Genomic DNA, 11035 nt, shown 5'->3' on the forward strand with positions numbered 1-11035 from the left:
AAGGCAGCAGGAGCCTAAATCAGTGGGCACATCACACGCACAGGCAGGGATCAGAGCAAAGGACACTTGTGCTCACCGTGCTCGGCTTGCTCCCCCTTTCTACACAGTCTAGGTCCGCAGCCCAGGAAACGGTGCTGCCATTTTTCATGCCAATCTTCCCATCTCAATTAACCTAATCAATACAGCCCCTCACAGTCCAGAGGACGGTCTCGGGGTGAACCCAGGACCTGTCAAGATGGCAGTCAACACTAACCCTCCCACGTGATAACCAGAGTCCCTGGGTCTGAAGGACTCCTGGGAGAAGTCAAACATGGCAGCCTTGTTGTCAGCGTTTCCTGTCACGCTGTCAGCTATGTGGAAGTGATATTGTCATCGTCAACAGTTTAATATAAATGGAAAGCTGAGGAAAAAGCTGGTTTTATACTCATAAAAATATAGATGCCAGCATTCTTTCATTGAATATAGCTATGGTGTCTGGAACATCAGCAAGGACAGCCCCAGCAAAGGCTGCTGGTGCCAACACTGCTGACCCATGGAGCCAACAAGAACAGTGACCCGCCTCTGATACTGCTTCTTAGGGGAGATTTTCTCTGTCAACTCCCCCCCCTTTTTTACATTTTTTATTGATTCTTTGGGAATTTCACATCATGCACCCCAACCCCACTCATTTCCTAGTCCTTCCATGTCTGCTCTCTACCCTTGTAACCTTTTGTTTTCACAAAAGAGAATAAAAAATTGAAATTAACAATAAATCTTGCTATGGAAGCTGCAGTATATCATTAGGTGTGGAACACAGTATATCCTTTTGTTCAAATGGCTTTATTTGCAAATGTTCATGCAATGGGTCATTGGTCTGGTTCGAGGCCTCTGGCTTCTGCTACACCATCAGTGCTGGACCCTCACCGAGACTCCTCTACGATATCTCGTTTTTGCTGTGTCGTGGAGGCTCCTGCAGCTCTGTATCTGCAGGATTGGCTCCTTCATGAGCTCCAGCAGCTCAGAGGTGGAGTAAGTGCTGGGTGTGGCCGATTCAAAGCCCTAGATCTGGGCCTGGGTGATACCTGAATTGATCAACCCGTCAGCCCTCCCACATCCAAACCACCAGTGTCAGCTTTCCCTGGCTGCCCAGGCAAGGGGAAGGGGCGGGTCAGCTCAGCATGGCATTCAGTCATCATCATGTCCTCAGACAACAGCGCAGACCTGGGACATCCACATACCACTGTGTGGTAATAACACCGTGTAAACGGAGGCTGCTCATTTGTTTCCCAGCCACCCAGACCCAAATAATCACACAGAAACTGTATTCATTACAACACTGTTTGGTTAATGACTCAAGTGTATTTCTAGCTAGCTCTTTATCTTAAATTAACCCATTTCTAATATTTTTTTCATTTTACCACAAGGCTCATGGTTTGTTAACTCTTGCCTCTTGGGCATCTATATGGCATCTGCCTCCTTCAGCAGCTAAATGGCTCTGCCTACTCTCCCTATATATCTCTTCTAGCCTGGCTATATTCTGCCCTGCCATAGGCCAAAGGAGCTTTATTCATTAACCAATAAAAACAACACATATACAGAAGAACCTCCCACATCAACACAGGCCATGGACATTGACACAGACCCCTGCTTTGGCAGGGTCAATGACCCAGACATGGCCCTCAGCAGCAGCACAGGTCCAGACACCACCATGGGCTCAGGCGGCATCACAGGCCTCTCAGCATCTCCAGATCTGCCTCTCTTGACAGTGCAAACAGTCAGCTTCCTCTCCCATCTCCCCACCACGTATTTGTTCATTACAGTGGTACCCATGACCATGGGCCGAACCTGTGCCCTCTGGCTGCCCTTTGCCCCAGCCCGTGCTAGCATGGTAGTGGGTTAGGCCTGTCCTCTATTTATTTTATTCAGACTTCTGCTGCATTCTTCTAGCACTATGTGAGGTTTGAAAGAGATTGTTTTTAAAAGGAGCAACCCAGAACTGCTACACTGGGGAGTGAAAACTCATTTATAAGATAATTAGAACCATTTTTATTAACTCTAAGTTAATGGATATTATATATTCAAGCATAGGTTGAATAATGAGTGCAAGATTACTATGGCTTTCGTGTGAAATGTTCCATGTAGGCTCATGTATTTGTACAGTTGGTCCCCAACTGGTGGTACTATTTGGGCAGGTTCTAGAACCCTTGGGAAGAGGTTCTACCAGTAAGAAGTGGGTTTCTGGAGGGTGGGAGTTAGATGTTATGACCCAGCCCTGCATTGTGCCCAAGCTCCCCTGGTTCCTGGTAGGCACCATGTAACAAGCCACATCACAAACTCTTGGCACTGAGGATCAGGCTAGTGTGAACGTCATGCCTTTCCCATCACAGTAGCCTGTATCCCCATAACCACCAGTCCAAACAAGTTCTTGTTCCCTGAAGTTGTTTCTGTCAGATATCTGATCCGCGTGGCAAGCCAAGTGACAAATACAGAAAACAGGTGCCCAGAAGTGGGGTCACTGTGGTGATAAAGATGACGTGTAACTCATAGCCTTTGGAGCAGGTAGAGAAATGTGGAAGAATTTGGATCTTCAGGCTACTGAGGCCCAGGAATGCTGGAAGTAGAGCTTACTGGGTCATGGAGAGAGCTTGGAAGGTTGGGAGGCAAGGAAAAGGCGGACAGTGAAAGCCTGGCTCATGAAGCTGTAGAAGGGAATGAGGACAACACTGAGGCCTGGACTGAAGGCCACACATGTCACACTTCAGCCGAGAATCTAGCTATATGCTTTGCTGTTCATGTCCTAGAAGTATGAAGGCTGAATTCAAAACTAATAAACTAATTTATTTGGCAGGGGAAATTTAAATACGGCACAGCACCCAGCCTGTGGCATGCTTACAACTCATGAGTTTTTTACACAGGTATTTCTCATCAAAAAGTGGACACAAAAGTGTGAAAATGTGTGATTTTGCTAGAACATGGGAGTGAACACATTTAAACTCAGAGTGGCTGCAGACTGTAACTGCTGAAAAGCTCGATACAATTACTGAAAGTTTGCTGTGTATACTGGGGTAACAGGAACCCTGACTTGAGGGCAAGACCCCACCAATCAAAGGCTTTGAGTCCATCTGATCCAATAGCACTGGGGTGGAGGGCTGGGAGGGGTCCCCAAGGCCAGGTTCAGTTACACAGGCACTTACGGGCTGCTGCCTCTGTGGTGAAACAAAAAATGGTAGTGGTAGGGAATAGGTTAGACCTCACACTGACAGCATCATGCACATTGTGCTGATTTAACAGACATGTAGAACGTAAGAGGCTTACACCAAGGTTCTAGACAGGCACTGAAGCCAGGCAATGAACAGCAGGCAAAGAGCTGCAGAGAGGTCCCAAGAAGCCAATGGGTGAAGGTCTGAAGGTGAATCCAAAGTTGCAATGGGGACTACAAAACTGAAGCAGCAGAGAACATGGAATATCAACCAGGCACGGAGGAAAACTAGTCTGAGAGAGAAGCAACAGGGCAGGGCAGGGCAGCTCATGACCACTGTAGCTTAGACAATACAATCAGGAGCCCTCAGTGCTGGACATGGGGCAACAGTTTAGCATTTTCTCTGTTGGATTTTGATCTTGCTTTAGCCATGTATTTTCTGCTGTTCTGTTTCCCCCTTTGGAATAGGAATGTTTGTATACTATGTGTCATTGCATATTGAAGGCATGTGCCCCCTCCCCCATTTGATAGGAGGTCACAGTTAGGAGACTGCCTTGAGTCTCAGATGAGTTTTAGACTTTGGCCTTTGGCCTTTCAAATAATCCTGAGATTGTTAAGACTACAGAGATTTCTGAAGTTTTGAAATGAATGCATTTTGCATTATGAGATGGCCAAGTACCTAGAGGGCCCAGGGGTGGAACTGTGTAGTCTGAGTCATAAATGGCCATCATAGGTTCATATATTTGAGCACTGCTTTAGGAGGCTGTGGAGCCTCTGGGAGGTGGACTCTAAGTAGAGGGAGTGACCCTCTGGCCACCTTCACATAACGAGTCTTACAACAAGCCAATCCCAGGTGCTGTGCCTTCCCTGCCATTGGGACTGTATCCCCTTAAACCACAAGCCAATGAAAATCCTTCATTCTATAAGTTGCTTTTGTCACAGCAATGAGAAAATGCAGTTAGATGAGACATACTCAAGTACTGTGAGGTGTTTGAAAGACGGGGGCTTGCCTGGTCTCTCTCAACCTTAATTTTCTCCCTACAGAGGCGTGAAAACCTCAGGATAGCATTCAGCTGCTGTTCCAGCAGTGATGTCAGCAAGATTCACAGACAAGAAGACAGAAATGGGCAGACCGAATACAGTGACAGAAGAGACACGGGCACCTGTGTATAGAGTGGGACCCTGTGATACAGAAAGACAACACGTATGTTGCCCTCTCTGCATGCAAATGGCCTTGTGGCCCCAATGAAGGGTGGTACAGCTGCAGACTGTGGGTTTGATTTAGGGTGAACATACATACACATGTGTTCTAGAATACCTAGAACTCAGACTGTGGTTTTGATTTAAGGTGAACATACACACACACGTGTTCCAGAACACCTTGAGCTGCAGACTGTGGGTTTGATTTAGGGTGAGCATACACACACACACGTTCTAGAACACCTAGAGCTGCAGACTGCGGGTTTGATTTAGGGTGAACATACACACACATGTGTTCTAGAACACCTAGAGCTGCAGACTGCGGGTTTGATTTAGGGTGAACATACACACACATGTGTTCTAGAACACCTAGAGCTGCAGACTGCGGGTTTGATTTAGGGTGAACATAGACACACACATGTTCTGGAAGAGCACCTAGAGTAACTGCTGTGGCCGAATGCCGCTGGTCCTGCTTTGAAACCCTTTGAGAGTTTCAAAATCAGCTCAATGGATAATGACAAAGTGCTAACTTTGGTGACACCACTCGCTGAGGATAAGACTGGGATGTCGTCAGGTGTGGTGTCAAATGACACGCTGGGAAGAAGGTGGAAGGGGCTTATGTGGCAGACTCTAGGCCTGAGAGCAGCCTGTTGCTGTTATTGGCATTCCCCACACCTAATCCATTAGCTATTCCTGCACAAAGCTCAGGGAACCTTATTCATGTCTTTTTAATGAAGGAACCAAAAGAGGATCAAGGGATGAGCTAAAGGAAACAAGAAATCTTTTTAGCTGAGAGATAAACAAATTTTATCAACAGTCAGATTGATATTGTTCTACAGCATGGAAAGCTGTATAGATATAGGCCCTGCTACCTCTAATCAGGACCACCTACTATGCTGATCACTGTTAACAGACAGCAGAAAAATGACTGACATCTATATTTGCAAAGGGGTGTGTCCAGTTACCCCACTGAAGCCTCACAAAAACCCCAATAGTTGGGAGATCCCCTCCCAAAAAAAGCCTCATTCTTTCACAAACTAAGATCTTGGGAACCACCCAAATCAAAGAACTGACCAAAGGCCACTTGGCTGATAAGGGACAGGAATGGAAGGCACGTTCTCACTCGCCAGTATCCCACCTTCCCATGTAGACTTGAGGCACAAGAAATAAGTCTAGTGACCAACTCCGGTCAGCGTTCACTTACGCACTGACCAATTCCTTATGCAGGGATGACCACACACTAGGCTCTGGCCTATATGCTGTGATCCTTAGGAAAGGAAAGACTCCTATCTCAAGGGGCTTCTGGTGACTGAGGGACAGTTTACCTGGCCCTAGCTTTACTTCACTTCTGTCCTCTTTGGACCTGTCTTTCTCTTTAGTGGGATTGTTTGCTTTTCATCAGACTGGCTCCACATCACTTAACTAACTCAAGCTATGCAGCCCATTGTGAACAGATCATCACTGCTCAAAGTACCACAATGTTATTATGGGAGTCAATCACGGGATAATGGGGGCTAGTTTGTCCTGCTGAGCTGGGGATTGAATTTCACTTTTTAAGTTTACGACCTTCACTTCTAGGCAAAGCACATTTTGTCTGTCATAGTTTTGTTAAAAAAGGAGTAAGGTGATTCAAAGAAATGAATAGAAAAAAAAGTTAGTGAGAGGCCTAGGAACCACCCCAGAAGCTCGGCAAAAGTTCTGCCCAATAGGACTTTCAAGTACAGTAGAAATGTAAGTGTGCTGTCTCATTTGGTACCTGTATATTTGTTACTTGAAACGTGGCTAGTGTGCCTGGAGAACAAAATTTCACATTTTGTTCCATCTTAGTGACTTAACAGCCACACGGACCTGGTGGCTCTCACACCGAGCACAACGGTTCCCTGAGGTATTTGGACAAGGAAGTAATTGGCACACACTCTGAGTGGAAGGTCAGGGTGAGCCATTTGTGCAGAGGAACAATCCCATCTTCTAAGCAGCCAGCACTTGAGTTTCTTCTGAGAAGAGAGTTTCCTTCCTGGAAGACCCCCATGGTGAGCTGGTGAAGCCAAGAGGAGGCTTCTGAGAACAGGTTTCATGTTACCACTGCAGGGCCCCCAAATCCAGGCACCAGTGAAGTCATTCTGATGATAAAATTCCCCGCTCACTGTGGCATGCTTAGCACCATCTTGGATCATTAAAAGAGACTTGTGTAACCACCTGCAATCCCAGCGCTCTCATCAGATAGTGGAAGGAAGACCAGGAATTTAAGGCCATCTCCAGCTACCTGTCAAGTTTGAAGCCAATCTGAGCTACTCAAGACCCTGTCTCAAATGAAACAATGAAAAGCAAAACAAACAAACAAAACCCCACCCCAAACAGAAGCAAAACAGGAAGAGACTTGCGGGGATGTAGAAAGTAGAGAAAGGCAGTAGACCCCGAGGTAGGCTCTGAGTGTGTTCTGGGTAAATAACAAGTGCTAATGCCAGGGTATGCAGCACAGGAGAGGTCAGAGCCCCGAGAGCTGGCCCTTCCTTCTGCTCAGAGTTATTGTCAATTCATGACATAAAAATCCCCTTCTTTACCCACGTAGTAAAATAACCCTGCTACGCAAATGTTTCTGTGAACAAATTCTACTTGAAATAAAAAGAGACGAAGGCTGAAGGTTTCCAGAGTAAAGTGGTGTGATGAGACAATTCAGGACCACGGAGAATAGACTCCATTCTTGGGGTGGGGGCTGCAGAGAGATTAGAAGGGTCTCAGAAAGCACAGAGCTGGAGATAGGCCAGATGAAAATCTGGAAGAGCAGAAAGCCAACACAGCGAAAAGGTGTGAGTTATACTGAATTTCAGTCATGGCTTCCAACTGGAGGGAGAGGAATCAGAAGCCACATCCAAAGGTAAGGCAGATGCCCTGCTGAAGAGATACAGACAGCCCAACCTACAGGACATGCCCGCCATTCTCTCTAGCAGTCAATCCAGTTGATGATTTTGGAAAGACAATGACTTCACCAGTGGAATGGGTCAGCAGTAGGGAAAAGGTTCATTTCATCACTCCCAATGGTAGCACCATGAGAGAGAACCTATTGTTTAAGACAGAGCTACCCTGTGGGCTCACAGTTGAAGAGCCTGGGGGTAAGCCAGCTTGGGAGACAGCCACAGGACAGTGGTCAACAGCAAGGGAGCCCTAAATCAGCACACTGAAAAGTTGAGGTGGCAGGGTGCTCGGCTCAGGCAATAAAGGTATCCTGCACCTAGCTCCAGCCTTGGTGTCAAGGAGTTCATTACTCAAGCCTGATATCAGTGGGTGGCACAATCTCCACAGCCATCTCTGATGAAAGGTTCTCTGCTGGTTGCACTGGGAACTCTGAAGCACCCATAGGATACTGGATTTCCATGGCCTCATCCCTCAAACAGGGTGTTAAGTGTTTAGTGGGCTTTGCAAACAGCGTGACCATTAGCCCCTCTGTATAGCTCTCAGCACTAGATCTGCTCCTCTCCTCCACTCCAGACACATTCAGTATGACCCCTGTCTATGAAATTAATCACTTCATAAGGTATGAATTTTGGAGTCTTGGGAGTATGGGCAAACTTGAGCTGCCTCATAGACTGCAAAGCTAACTGTGGCCAGTAGAGGTTCCTGGTACACACTGACAGCTCTGCGGAATGTCTGGCACTTGTCCAGTCAAGACTCAGCAGCAGCCTAAATGACAGAAGAGTCCTCCAGCTCAACTGCCCCCAGCCCTGCCTCTGCCTGGCAGACTCCATTTTAGAGGTAGAGACTGCATGCACATCTTCATATAGTCTGCACTTCCCAACTTCACTTTTCTTCTTTGACTAAAAGTTAGCAGGATTCCCACTCTATCTTCTAGCTTAAAAGCTTTTGTTTTTATTTTTATTCTTCTCCCAACATTTATTTTGTGCATTTTTCTTTATTGGACAGTCAGATGTCTTTCAATACCAGGCTCTGCTCCTCCCCCACAGCGCTCCTCCCCGTCTGCCTCCTTTCTGAACTTCGCTGATTCCATTCACTCCTTCGTTTATTCGTTCATTTATTCTCTTCTCCTTTCATTTCCTCCTCTCCCTATTCTTTACTATTTCACCTACACAGTATTTGTACACGTAGCCCAGGGTTTGAGTGTTCACGTGTTAGAAACTTTGCTCTTCCTTTGGGAGGGGAGGCCCAGTGGAGGAGACAAGGTCATGGGGCAAGGAGTGTGCTCATGAGAAACTTAATGCCTGTATCACAGGAACAAGCTCAGTCTCGTGGGAGTTTGGCTCTGTGCTGGCTAGGTTGATGTCAGCCTGACACAAGCTAAAGTCAGATGAGAGGAGGGAGCCTCAGTTAAGAAAATGCCTCCCTACTATTGGGCTGTAGGCAAGCCTGTAGGGCATTTTCTTAGCTGTGGATGGTGACATCCCTGGGCTGGTGGTTCTGGATTCTCTAAGAAAGGAGGATAAACAAGTCATGGGAAGCAAGCCAGTAAGCAAAAACCCTCCATTACGTCAGCATCAGCCTCTGTATCCAGTTCCTACCCTGTGATGAACAGCAGTTTGGAAATAAACCCTTTCCTCCTCAACATGCTTTTCTGGCCATGGTGTCTCATTGCGGTGACAGGTTTCCTGTCTAAAGAGACTCTAGCCGACCTGGGCATGGCAAACATGGTCTTGGCAGATCTTGCCCTTCCCTCATTTGCTCTTCCTTGCTAACAACCATTAGATTAGATTCCTAAAGCTAGCCACCAAGGTCTTTTACCTTATTTGGCCACTTCCTCCTTTTGAGGCTGACTGCCAAGGTCCAGCTATCAAAGTACTGAAGTTCAGCAATCAAAAGAGCCCCCTTTTGGTTGTCCTAATTAACCTGTCCAATTAAAATTAAACACATCATTCTAATACAGGCTTCCCCCTTTTATCTTTTTAAACTGCCATTTATGTATGGGCCATGTTTGTCTCCTGTCAAAGCAAAGGCAATCCTTCGTTCTGTCTCTGGGATAAATACCTCAGTCCCTTTTCCCTTGTTCCCTTCCCCTATGCCCTGACTTTGTCTCTTATTTCCTGACCTCTGTCCCTCTGGGGGAAATAAATCTCCTTTGTGCTGGGAACTTGGTCTTGGGGGTCCTGAGCAGATACCAGTCCCTTCACTAAGACAAGCTCCTTGCTTACATCTCTGTTTTGTGTGCCCACTTGCTTGTCTGCTTCCAGGTATAGTTGAAGCAACATGAGGTCCTTTGTCCTTTACAGAGGTCAAGAAAATACCAGTGCTGGCATCTTGGACTTCCTAGCCTTGGGAACCATAAGCCACAACAGACATCTTTCTTTGTAAACTATCTCACCTAAGGTATTCTGTTATAGTAACGTAGAACAAGCTAAGAGAGACCGTATATACCTGTGAGAGGGTACGGATTCACAGGAAGGGTGTTGAAGGCCCAAGACAGTTACAGGCCTGATAACAATTAGGAGTAGCCAGCTGGATGGTCAGGATCCATGCATGTGTTGGTACTCTGAGAACTACTGCTGACTGGTAATCAGAATTTGAAGTCCCAGGGACCCTAATGGTTCATATACAGGTTACAGGAGAACCTGGGGCAATCCAACTAAAAGGGCCACTGTCTCTCACCACTGCTCTTTCTCCAATGGTTTTTATCTTTGTAATATGCATTTAGTTATACTGGGACTGAAAGATGGTCCAGTGGGTCATGGCAGTTGCTGCCAAGCCTGATGACCTGAGTTCAATCCCCAGGACCCACACAATAGATGGAGAAAATCAACTCCTGCATATTGTCATATTGTCATCTGACCTCTACACACACACACACACACACACACAGAGAGAGAGAGAGAGAGAGAGAGAATGTTATCTCAAATAAATAAATTCCATTTCAATGCTTTAGTCAAAGCACAACAAATTTAAATGATAGAAACACATGGGTTTTTATCAGTAGATGTTCACACAATGATATTAATGATCATAAAACTTCTTTCCTATTTTAAATAATTAAAATAATAGAGAAATTCTGTCTGTCATCCAGATTGATTTTAAGTCTAACTAAGCATATAAGGGAGATCGCTGTGTGCTATTAAGTGGATTGAACAGTGTCTCCCCCAAACTCAAGACCCAGCCTGCACTAGCTACCTTCCTTGCTGCCAACCAAATGCCTGACAAGAAGCAACACTGGGGAGGGAAGATGCAGTCTATCATGGCCAAGAAGAGGTGGCAGCCGGAACAAGATGGGAGGACCTGGGGCTGTGTGTGTGCACTGTGCAGTGTGGTCTACTTACAGGAGAGCTCACCAGTTGGGCCTCCTTGTCTATTAAAAATTCCAGAACCTCCAAAAACAACATGACCAGCTGGGGATGGAGTATTCACATGTACGAGCCTGTGATGGGTGCTCCTTCTAAAAGCCATAGCAAGCCCCAACCTCTCATGAATAAAGTGACGGACTCGAGCAAGGTGATGAAGGGGAGGGCCTAATTCAATCCTCAGCCTCTGGTATGACTGTGTCTGGGGGGGAAAGAGACTGAGTTGAGCGTGATTGTGAAGGTGAGGGCCTAATGCAGGATGAGTGTGTTCTTCTAAGTGGAGGGACACACAGAAATGTGTGCAGAGAGAAACCCAAATGAGGATGCAGGGAGATCTGACAGCCAAAGACAGAGGAACCTGCCCACTCCTTGACCCTGAACT

The sequence above is a fragment of the Chionomys nivalis genome, chromosome 4 (assembly GCF_950005125.1).
Source record: "Chionomys nivalis chromosome 4, mChiNiv1.1, whole genome shotgun sequence".
Taxonomy (NCBI): domain Eukaryota; kingdom Metazoa; phylum Chordata; class Mammalia; order Rodentia; family Cricetidae; genus Chionomys; species Chionomys nivalis.